Source organism: Lepidochelys kempii, chromosome 1 (genome assembly GCF_965140265.1).
Source record: "Lepidochelys kempii isolate rLepKem1 chromosome 1, rLepKem1.hap2, whole genome shotgun sequence".
Classification (NCBI taxonomy): Eukaryota; Metazoa; Chordata; order Testudines; family Cheloniidae; genus Lepidochelys; species Lepidochelys kempii.
In genome coordinates, this window is record NC_133256.1 from 233069093 (window position 1) to 233078186 (window position 9094).

Sequence of the window (9094 nt, forward strand, 5' to 3'; positions counted from 1 at the left end):
ATTGTATTTGGACATCTGCACGTCCCCCCACAGGCTACATCAAAATTAAAACTTCTGTTTCAAGTTGACATTTCAGAAAAAAAGTTTCTACATTGCGGTAGCATGTGAAGGCAAATTCACAACCCTGCTCTGACTCAGGCAAAGTAAGGACTTGAACTGGGGTCTCCCACACCCTAGGTGAGCTCAGTAGGGCTATCTAGTATAAAGAGGGACCACCACCACATCCTGCTCTTCCTCCTTACATCACATGTAAGTCACATGTGAATCACATGTAAGTCCCCTTGGGAATCTGACCTCATTTTTTGAGGGGTGGGGTGATAGAAACTATTTGGTGAATTCACAAATCATTTCAGGAGACCCAAAACTGCATTTTTTTCAGCAAATAAACTATTCATCTGAAACTTTTCACCCAGTTCTATTAATGACTTAAATGGAGCTCTGTCAACTCACACCAGCTGAAGATCCCAGAAACCCAACATAAGATTGGGGCTTCCTTGTACTAGCTGCTATACATACTCATAGTAAATCTCTGCACTAAACAGCTTAAAATGTAAAAAGATAGCAGAGACAAAAGAAGGGAGGTAGAGATTATTATTACTGTTATTAATTATTATTATAAAGAGATTAAATGATTTGCTCATGGTCACTAAAAAGGTCACTAAAGAAGTCTGAACTCAGACATCTGAAGTCCCTTTCCATTGTTTTCACCACCAGATCATTTTTTCCTCTGGATATAAGTACAAAACATTTATTAATCAATTGTGTTTATTTGCAATATCTGTCCTATTAAATTTAAATTCAAAACATATTTGTTCACTTCCATTTAAAATATTACCTACTGAACTTTTTTATTTCTGCAAACATACTGTATGTAGGTCAGGTGCTTGGATTGTCAAAGATGGGAGCTGAGTGTACACATGGGACACATATATATAAACACACGTGACACATGTATATACACACATGCATAGCTTCCCTCTGAAGACCACATACTCCATCAGGACTGAACCTGCATGAGCCACTAGAAAGCAATGGCCTATTGTTTGATACATCTTTTTATGTGTCAGTGAAAGGGCACTGGGTTCTATCCATCAGTCAAGCCACAATACACCCTGACACACTAGTTAGAAGAGAGCAGTTAGAAGGCTAAGTCAGGGGTGGTATCTTGAACTGGGAATAAGAAAAGGAGGACTTGTGGCACCTTAGAGACTAACCAATTTATTTGAGCATGAGCTTTCGTGAGCTACAGCTCACTTCATCGGATGCATGCCGTGGAAACTGTAGCAGACTTTATATATACACAGAGAATATGAAAAAATACCTCCTCCCACCCCATTGTCCAGCTGGTAATAGCTTATCTAAAGTGATCACCAGGTGGGCCATTTCCAGCACAAATCCAGGTTTTCTCACCCTCCACCCCCCCCCCACAGATTCACTCTCCTGCTGGTGATAGCCCATCCAAAGTGACAACTCTTTACACAATGTGCATGATAATAAAGTTGGGCCATTTCCTGCACAAATCCAGGTTCTCTCACCCCCTCACCCCCCTCCCAAAAACCACACACACAAACTCACTATCCTGCTGGTAATAGCTCATCCAAAGTGACCATTCTCCCTACAATGTGCATAATTAAGGTGGGCCATTTCCAGCACAAATCCAGGTTTTCTCACATCCCCCCACCCCCATACACACACAAACTCACTCTCCTGCTGGTAAAACTGGGAATGAGATCCAGGAGTGAGGGGAGGAGGAGGAGGAAAGGGGAGGAGTGGGGAGTGGTACTAGTTTCATATTGTTGTTTCACTGGAAGGACACAGCGTGTCATAACGAATTACCGTTAATTTGCACCAGCAGTACAGTTAGATTGAGACCGGCAAGCGACGATGACAAACAGCACTTGCAAGATCGCATAATGAGGGGGCAAGGCTGCTTCACTGGAGCCGCTTCACTCAATTAGTGGACAAGGCTTTTAATGCCGCTATGCACAACCAAAGCAATTTTGATTACTTAGAGCTAAGTCTCCATTTAGAATGATTCGGAAGCAGAAACAGTCCCCCCCGCTCCTTTTAATATAATTTATCTGCAGAGTATTTGAATGGTAATAAGCTATTTGAAAGCCAGTCACATTAGCCTCTATTTCTGTCTAAGGCATGTTGAAATATATTTTTTTAAAATAAGTTCAAATGATAGTATTTATTCTACCAAATAAAATATAAATAAGACAGCAAGTAATCAAAGGTATGCAGAATGTGGGGCCAAATTCTGCTTCTCTTTACACTGGTGTAATTCCAGAGAAAACCAGTTGATTTTTGGGAAATCACTACAGGTTTGTAGTGGTGTAAATGAGATAAGAGTTTGGCCCAGTGTGTTTTGTGTGAGGGGATTTACAATTAGTGAGTAATTTTATTGGCTGACGATGACAAGGGTTGAATTATCAACTGTCCAATATTTATACTTTCAACACTTTTCTTTCTCAATTTCTCTTTATCATGCAGTTTTTGAATAGAAACATACAGAGCCTGATCTGGTTTTGATGGAGCAGGCTCTGAGGATCTGATCCAAAGCCCATTGGTGTAAATTGACTGGACCATTGGAGTTAATACAGGCCTTCAGTTTGCAAGCTTGCAACAGATTCACTTTTTTGCGGGGAGGGAGAAGGCAAAGGCAGGAGACATTTTTGATCATTTCATTAGTTCAGAAACTTATTGTTTCCCACATACATATGACTGCATAACCAGTCTGATGTAAGAAGGGTTTTTTTCCACCATCCTTTGAAGCATCAGGTACTAGCTATTACAGGGGCAGAGTACCAGATTCAATAGACCAATTGTCTGATCTGCTTTGGCAAAGACTGTGTTTCCACTGGATGTCCATAAACACATAACAGGGAAAATTTAAACAGCTTCATCTCTCAGCTCCAGTACAGCTCTGTATGTATAATTTATTTAAAATTTGGCTCAGCAGGGTAGCTGAATAAAATACACATCTTATTCTTGTGAAGGTCCGCACTACTACCCCCATAGCCTGTTTAACTGTCAGTATATTGGCCTTTTGGATTTTTGTTTTCATAATACCAAAAGCTATTTGAACATACAGAATTATAGACTAATCATCCCTTGCCCAATTATGCTGTGTTTTACAGGCGACAGCAGAGAACAAGAAATGCAATTTAGTTAGAACTTCAAAGCAAGGTTTCGCTATTACCCAAGCTGGGATTCTCTTTTTGCCTCCCTCACTATTTGATTTTAAAAGTAAATGGAAACCAATTGTTTAAATTTCTTCTCATTTTTTTCCATTCCCAGGGGGTTGCTTTCAGATAACAGATTAGTCAATCTTGAGGTCAGTTGGGAATACATACTTTTTAGTCTCTAGACAGTCATAGTTTACATTCACATGAATTAAAAATGGGCCCAATCCAAAACCAGGCATTTGTACACTTCCAAACTTTGAAAATGTATACATTTCATAACTGGCTTCTATCTTTGCAAAAGAATTAACAAAAGTACTGATCCACCCACACCTTAACTTTAAGTCATTTGGATCTTTCACAATAGGATGTCTTTCTAAAAGATAAGTGATGGGCTGGATCTAGGAATTATTGGGTGGAATTCTATGGGCTGTGTTATGCAGAAGGTTAAGAACATAAGAACCGCCATACTGGGTCAGACCAATGGTCCATCTAGCCCAGTATCCTGTCTTCTGACAGTGGTTGGTGCCAGATGCTTCAGAGGGAGAGAATGGAAAAGGGCAATTTATCGAGTGATCTACCCTGTCATCCAGTCTCAGCTTCTAGCAGTCAGAGGTTTAGGGACACCCAGAGCATGGGGTTGCCTCTAGGTTAAACCTAGATGATCATAACGGTCCCTTTAGGACTTAAAAATATATGTATTTATAGGTTTCAGAGTAACAGCCATGTTAGTCTGTATTCGCAAAAAGAAAAGGAGTACTTGTGGCACCTTAGAGACTAACCAATTTATTTGAGCATAAGCTTTCGTGAGCTACAGCTCACTTCATCGGATGCATACTGTGGAAAATACAGAAGATGTTTTTATACACACAAACCGTGAAAAAATGGGTGTTTATCACTACAAAAGGTTTTCTCTCCCCCCACCCCACTCTCCTGCTGTCTCCAGGCTTCTGTTGTAATATCGCAACTTTCATGTCTGTAATCGCGTGACCAGAGAGAGCCCCCCAACCTGAAGCGAATACTCACCAGCAACCACTTACCACACAACAGAACCACTAACCCAGGAACCTATCCTTGCAACAAAGCCCGTTGCCAACTGTGCCCACATATCTATTCAGGGGACACCATCACAGGGCCTAATAACATCTGCCACGCTATCAGAGGCTCGTTCACCTGCACATCTACCAATGTGATATATGCCATCATGTGCCAGCAATGCCCCTCTGCCATGTACATTAGTCAAACTGGACAGTCTCTACGTAAAAGAATAAATGGACACAAATCAGATGTCAAGAATTATAACAGTCATAAACCAGTCGGAGAACACTTCAATCTCTCTGGTCACGCGATTACAGACATGAAAGTTGCGATATTACAACAGAAAAACTTAAAAACCAGACTCCAGCGAGAGACTGCTGAATTGGAATTCATTTGCAAATTGGATACAATTAACTTAGGCTTGAATAGAGACTGGGAGTGGCTAAGTCATTATGCAAGGTAACCTATTCCCCCCCCCCCCCCCCCCGTTCCTCAGACATTCTTGTTAAACCCTGGATTTGTGCTGGAAATGGCCCACCTTGATTATCATACACATTGTAAGGAGAGTGATCACTTTAGACCAGCTATTACCAGCAGAAGAGTGGGGTGGGGGGAGAGAAGACCTTTTGTAGTGATAAACACCCATTTTTTCATGGTTTGTGTGTATAAAAACATCTTCTGTATTTTCCACAGTATGCATCCAATGAAATGAGCTGTAGCTCACGAAAGCTTATGCTCAAATAAATTGGTTAGTCTCTAAGGTGCCACAAGTACTCCTTTTCTTTTTATGTATTTATAGCTGTCCCATATCCCTATAATGGGAAAAGCCAAAACCCCATTTTTAAAAATCCTCAGACTTTGGGAAAGGCTGGATTTGCTTCTAAAATATGAGGCTGAAATCATCTCTAATAGGGCTGGCTGGAAAATAAGAAATCCATTTTGTGAAAAGTTTGAGGTTTTGAGATTGTTTTTGTTCTGCAGTGGAACAAAATCGAGACTTATCAATTTAAAAAAAAAAATGTGAGAGCATGTGCTCCTGACCCCACTCAGAATAGCCAATAATTTCTTGGTGAGGGCACTCATCTGGGACCTGGGAAACTGACTACGGCAGAGCAGGAATCCGGACCTCCACATCCATGGTGAGTGCCCTAAACTACTGGGGTATTGACTGTTCCGGGATGTGGAAGGGTGTTTCTGTCTCATTTTGAGCAGAAATTCCATCCCGGACCTGAAAGACTGTTCATTGAAACCCACATGTTTCCATGAAGAGTTTCAGTTTTGGCAAAAAAATATTTAGGCCAAAAATTGCCAAGCAGCTTGTTCTGTAACATCAACACAAGGAACACAGTATTTTACACACACATTAGGAAAGATCAGTGGGAACTCAGCTAGTAGGAGACTAAAGAATCAGAGTCTGAACTGGTTAAGAAACATACCTTGTTTCTCTCTATGAAAATAGTAAGTGAAATTAATGCTCATGAGAATGATTATACATATGTTTTTGAACTAAAACTCTAACCAGGCATGATTAGTTTTGGCCTTATTTTTGTCACAACATCTTAGTCCATGTGGCCTGAAGCAAATCATTCCATATTTTTATTTTAAAACTCTGTGTTTTTCTTGTCTATTTCCTTCTCTCCCACCACACACACAGTCAGCCACTACCAATGCACCAAATACCAAATATACTCTGCAAGCTGGTTAGCACAAGCACCATACAATACTGGCATGCTCTTCTTGCAGAGGGATTCTCGCTAAAACCAGTGGCTCATCCAAGCAGCATCACTGTCTGGCATCTTAGGACATCCATACTCTATCAGTCTGTTCCCAGCGATAAGCCTCAAAAGTGGCTGCACCACCCATTTCAAGGGAATTAAATCAGATAACCAATAAAATAACAGTACCTTGCATTTATACATCACTTTTTTCTCCCCTGAAGGCTTTACAAACTATTAACATTCAGCACCACTGAAATATTGCCATTGCTGGAGTAGAAGGTGGAAATCACCGCAAAACAAGTGACAGATAAGAGAAATATTGGCCACGGACACCAGGGCAATCCTACACGTTTCCAAAAGGAGCTATGGGAGCTTTAATGTCTGTGCAGAGTAGACGGCAGCTCATCTCCTAAGGTCTTGCCTGGAAGACCCACTTGCAATGAACTAAATGGAACTCAGAAAGGTGAAAGGCTGTCCTGACCCAGCCAGAATTCAAACCACTAAACCACTTCCTCCATTACCCAGATTGGAAGCTTTTCTCTCCTTCGTCTTCGCCCCTACTCCCGCCCCCATACACCCATCTCCCTATGGCACAATGACAATTAATGATTCAATTAGAGCCTGTTACAAAGTAATGGTCAATCGACCCCACTTAATTCAGTTACTGAAAACAAAGCTAAAAGTTTGCCACTGTAATAGCGACATGCACGCCTGCTCAGAAAGGCAACCTCTATGTGGCCTGTATCTACACACTGCATTCACAATACGCAGGCGGTCTACTGCTCTTCCACATTACCAAGTTTCTGTAAGGGCAGCAACTCCACCTAACAAATGTAACTTTAACAACAGTAAAACAACCTAATAGCTTAGCATGCCAGGGGGCTAATGTGGTGGGCCATTTAACGCTGCACTAAATAGCCCCAGTTTGATTCTCATTGCCAAGTGCTGAACTGAGAATTGCAACTGCAGGAGCAGTTCCTTATTCATTAGTTAAAGGGGGTCATTGCTCATAGGGTGGGGAAGAGGAAAGAAAAATAAGACAACTCCAAACATTCAAAGTCAACAGAAGGTTGCACTCCTGAGAGATGTTGTATTTAGCCAAAAGCCTGACAAAGCTCCGCAGCTGGGCGGCCCATGGTGGTTTTACTCAGCATTAAAAAGTTGCCTTAAGACACTTGTAACCTGTATAATAGGCTGGGTGGGAATGGGAAAGGCGGGAATGAAAGGAAGGTGAAAACATCTTGTTAACAGACTGCAGTTCCGTCTTAAGCAGCCCTCAAACTGCACTCCATGCAGGCTACCGGCTGGGCAAAGAGGCAGCTCAATGAAGAAATAAATAAAATAAATCCCCAAAAGTAAAATTAAAAAAGGGACCTGATTGGAATGAGAAAAATAAAATACAATGAAATCAAAAATTGAAATGAGACCACTGCAAAAGGACAGCTTTATTCCCGAACATTAGCCCCCTAAAACAACTGATTTCTCTAATTCCTGCCATCACTCAGATTGGCCTTGAATTACCTCCTGATAGGCCTCCCATGCGCTTGCAGATGAGAGAGTGTAATGGGGATCTGTTAATTAACTAGAAGCAAAGTTGCACGGTGGGGATCAAACACTGGATGCGTCCTAAAACTCCCACAGAGAAGATGAAATGCAGTGCAAACTTTAAAGACTTCCCGTCATTAGCCAAGACCTTGGCTGTTCCTGGCCCAGACCCCTCCTGTTTCAGAGAACAATGAGGACAATGATGGCAGAAATGAAATAGTGCAGCGAGGAACAAAGGAATTAGCTATTTACCCACAGAGAAAGAAAGGAAGAGAGGGGTGAGCGGGGGGGGCGGGGAAGAGAACTTGCTTTTTCTATGGTTCCTGTCTACTTTTAATTAATTTATGGCTGCCAGGGACTTGCACACAGAGTACTCCCAAAAGCATTGTGTTGGAGTGCAGTGTTAATATATGTAACTTTTACTGTTTTACTCCCAAGCAGAATGGAAAAGTAGCTGGGGCAAGGAGGGCAGTGGGGAAGGAGGAGAAGAGATGTTTCCTCCTTAAAGTGATTTGAAAGAAATGGACGGAGGAGGCCAAAAGGTTAGACTGATCTTTAACTTCTAAGAATCCAACTCCACATAGATTATTATTTTTTAAGACTCCCAGGTGTAATAACTCACAGATAAGGCTCCAGTCACCACAGCTGCATATTAAAACACAAAGAAATTGTGGGGGTAACATAGAAGAGGGATATCCAAATTAGGTGGCTGTGGGGACTACCACCGGCAACTTATCAGAAGCCACTTTTAATTGGCCTGATGCAAAGCTCAAAGAAGTCACTGGAAAGACTCCCACTGACTTCAACAGGCTCTGGTGTGCGGGATCACAGATACTGAACCCAAGGTCCCCAGGCAGCGCTCAGACTGCGACAGCTCACTGGAACCAGTGGAGAGGGGGATCAGCAGAGCTCAAGCTCACCAAAGGTTCCCCCCACAAAGCTCCTGATTGACATCCAGCCCCACCAGTTGGCTCAGACACACTACATTTAGGTCAGAAGGAGCCATAGGAAGATGTCTGAGCTATTCTGTGGATTCCTGGCTGGCTGCCATTTTGGACCCTGATTGACTCCTGAAACCTGTCTTCCAACATGACCCTGGTTCCTGCCCTCCTTATTCTAGATCTTCCTCCACTCCCAGTTCCTGCTTTCCTGCCTTGCTCCTGGTCCCTGCTACTTTGCCTTACCCCTGACTCTGACCCTTGGCTTGATTCCTGACTCTGGCTCCAACCCCAGTTCCTAACTCTGACCAGTAGGTGGGACTTCCCATGTCCCAGTCCTCACATCTAGATCAAGGCCCACTTGCTCTTCTATTGCACCTTTCATCCAAGAATCTCAAATCGCTGTACACAGAAATACTGTTATCCCCATTTTATACCTGGAGGAGAACGAGGCACAGAAAGTCTAAGTGACTTGACTAAGGTCATACAGCAACTCAGCAACAGAACCTAGCACTAGACTACCAGTCCCTGGCTCTACCCACAAGACAACAGATACACAAACATGATGGTGATGACACAAAGTATAGGAACCTGATGTGAACAGAATATTCCCTCTGGTAGGAACATGTTACATCTTTCAACAAAAAGAGATACACAGAGTCAACTT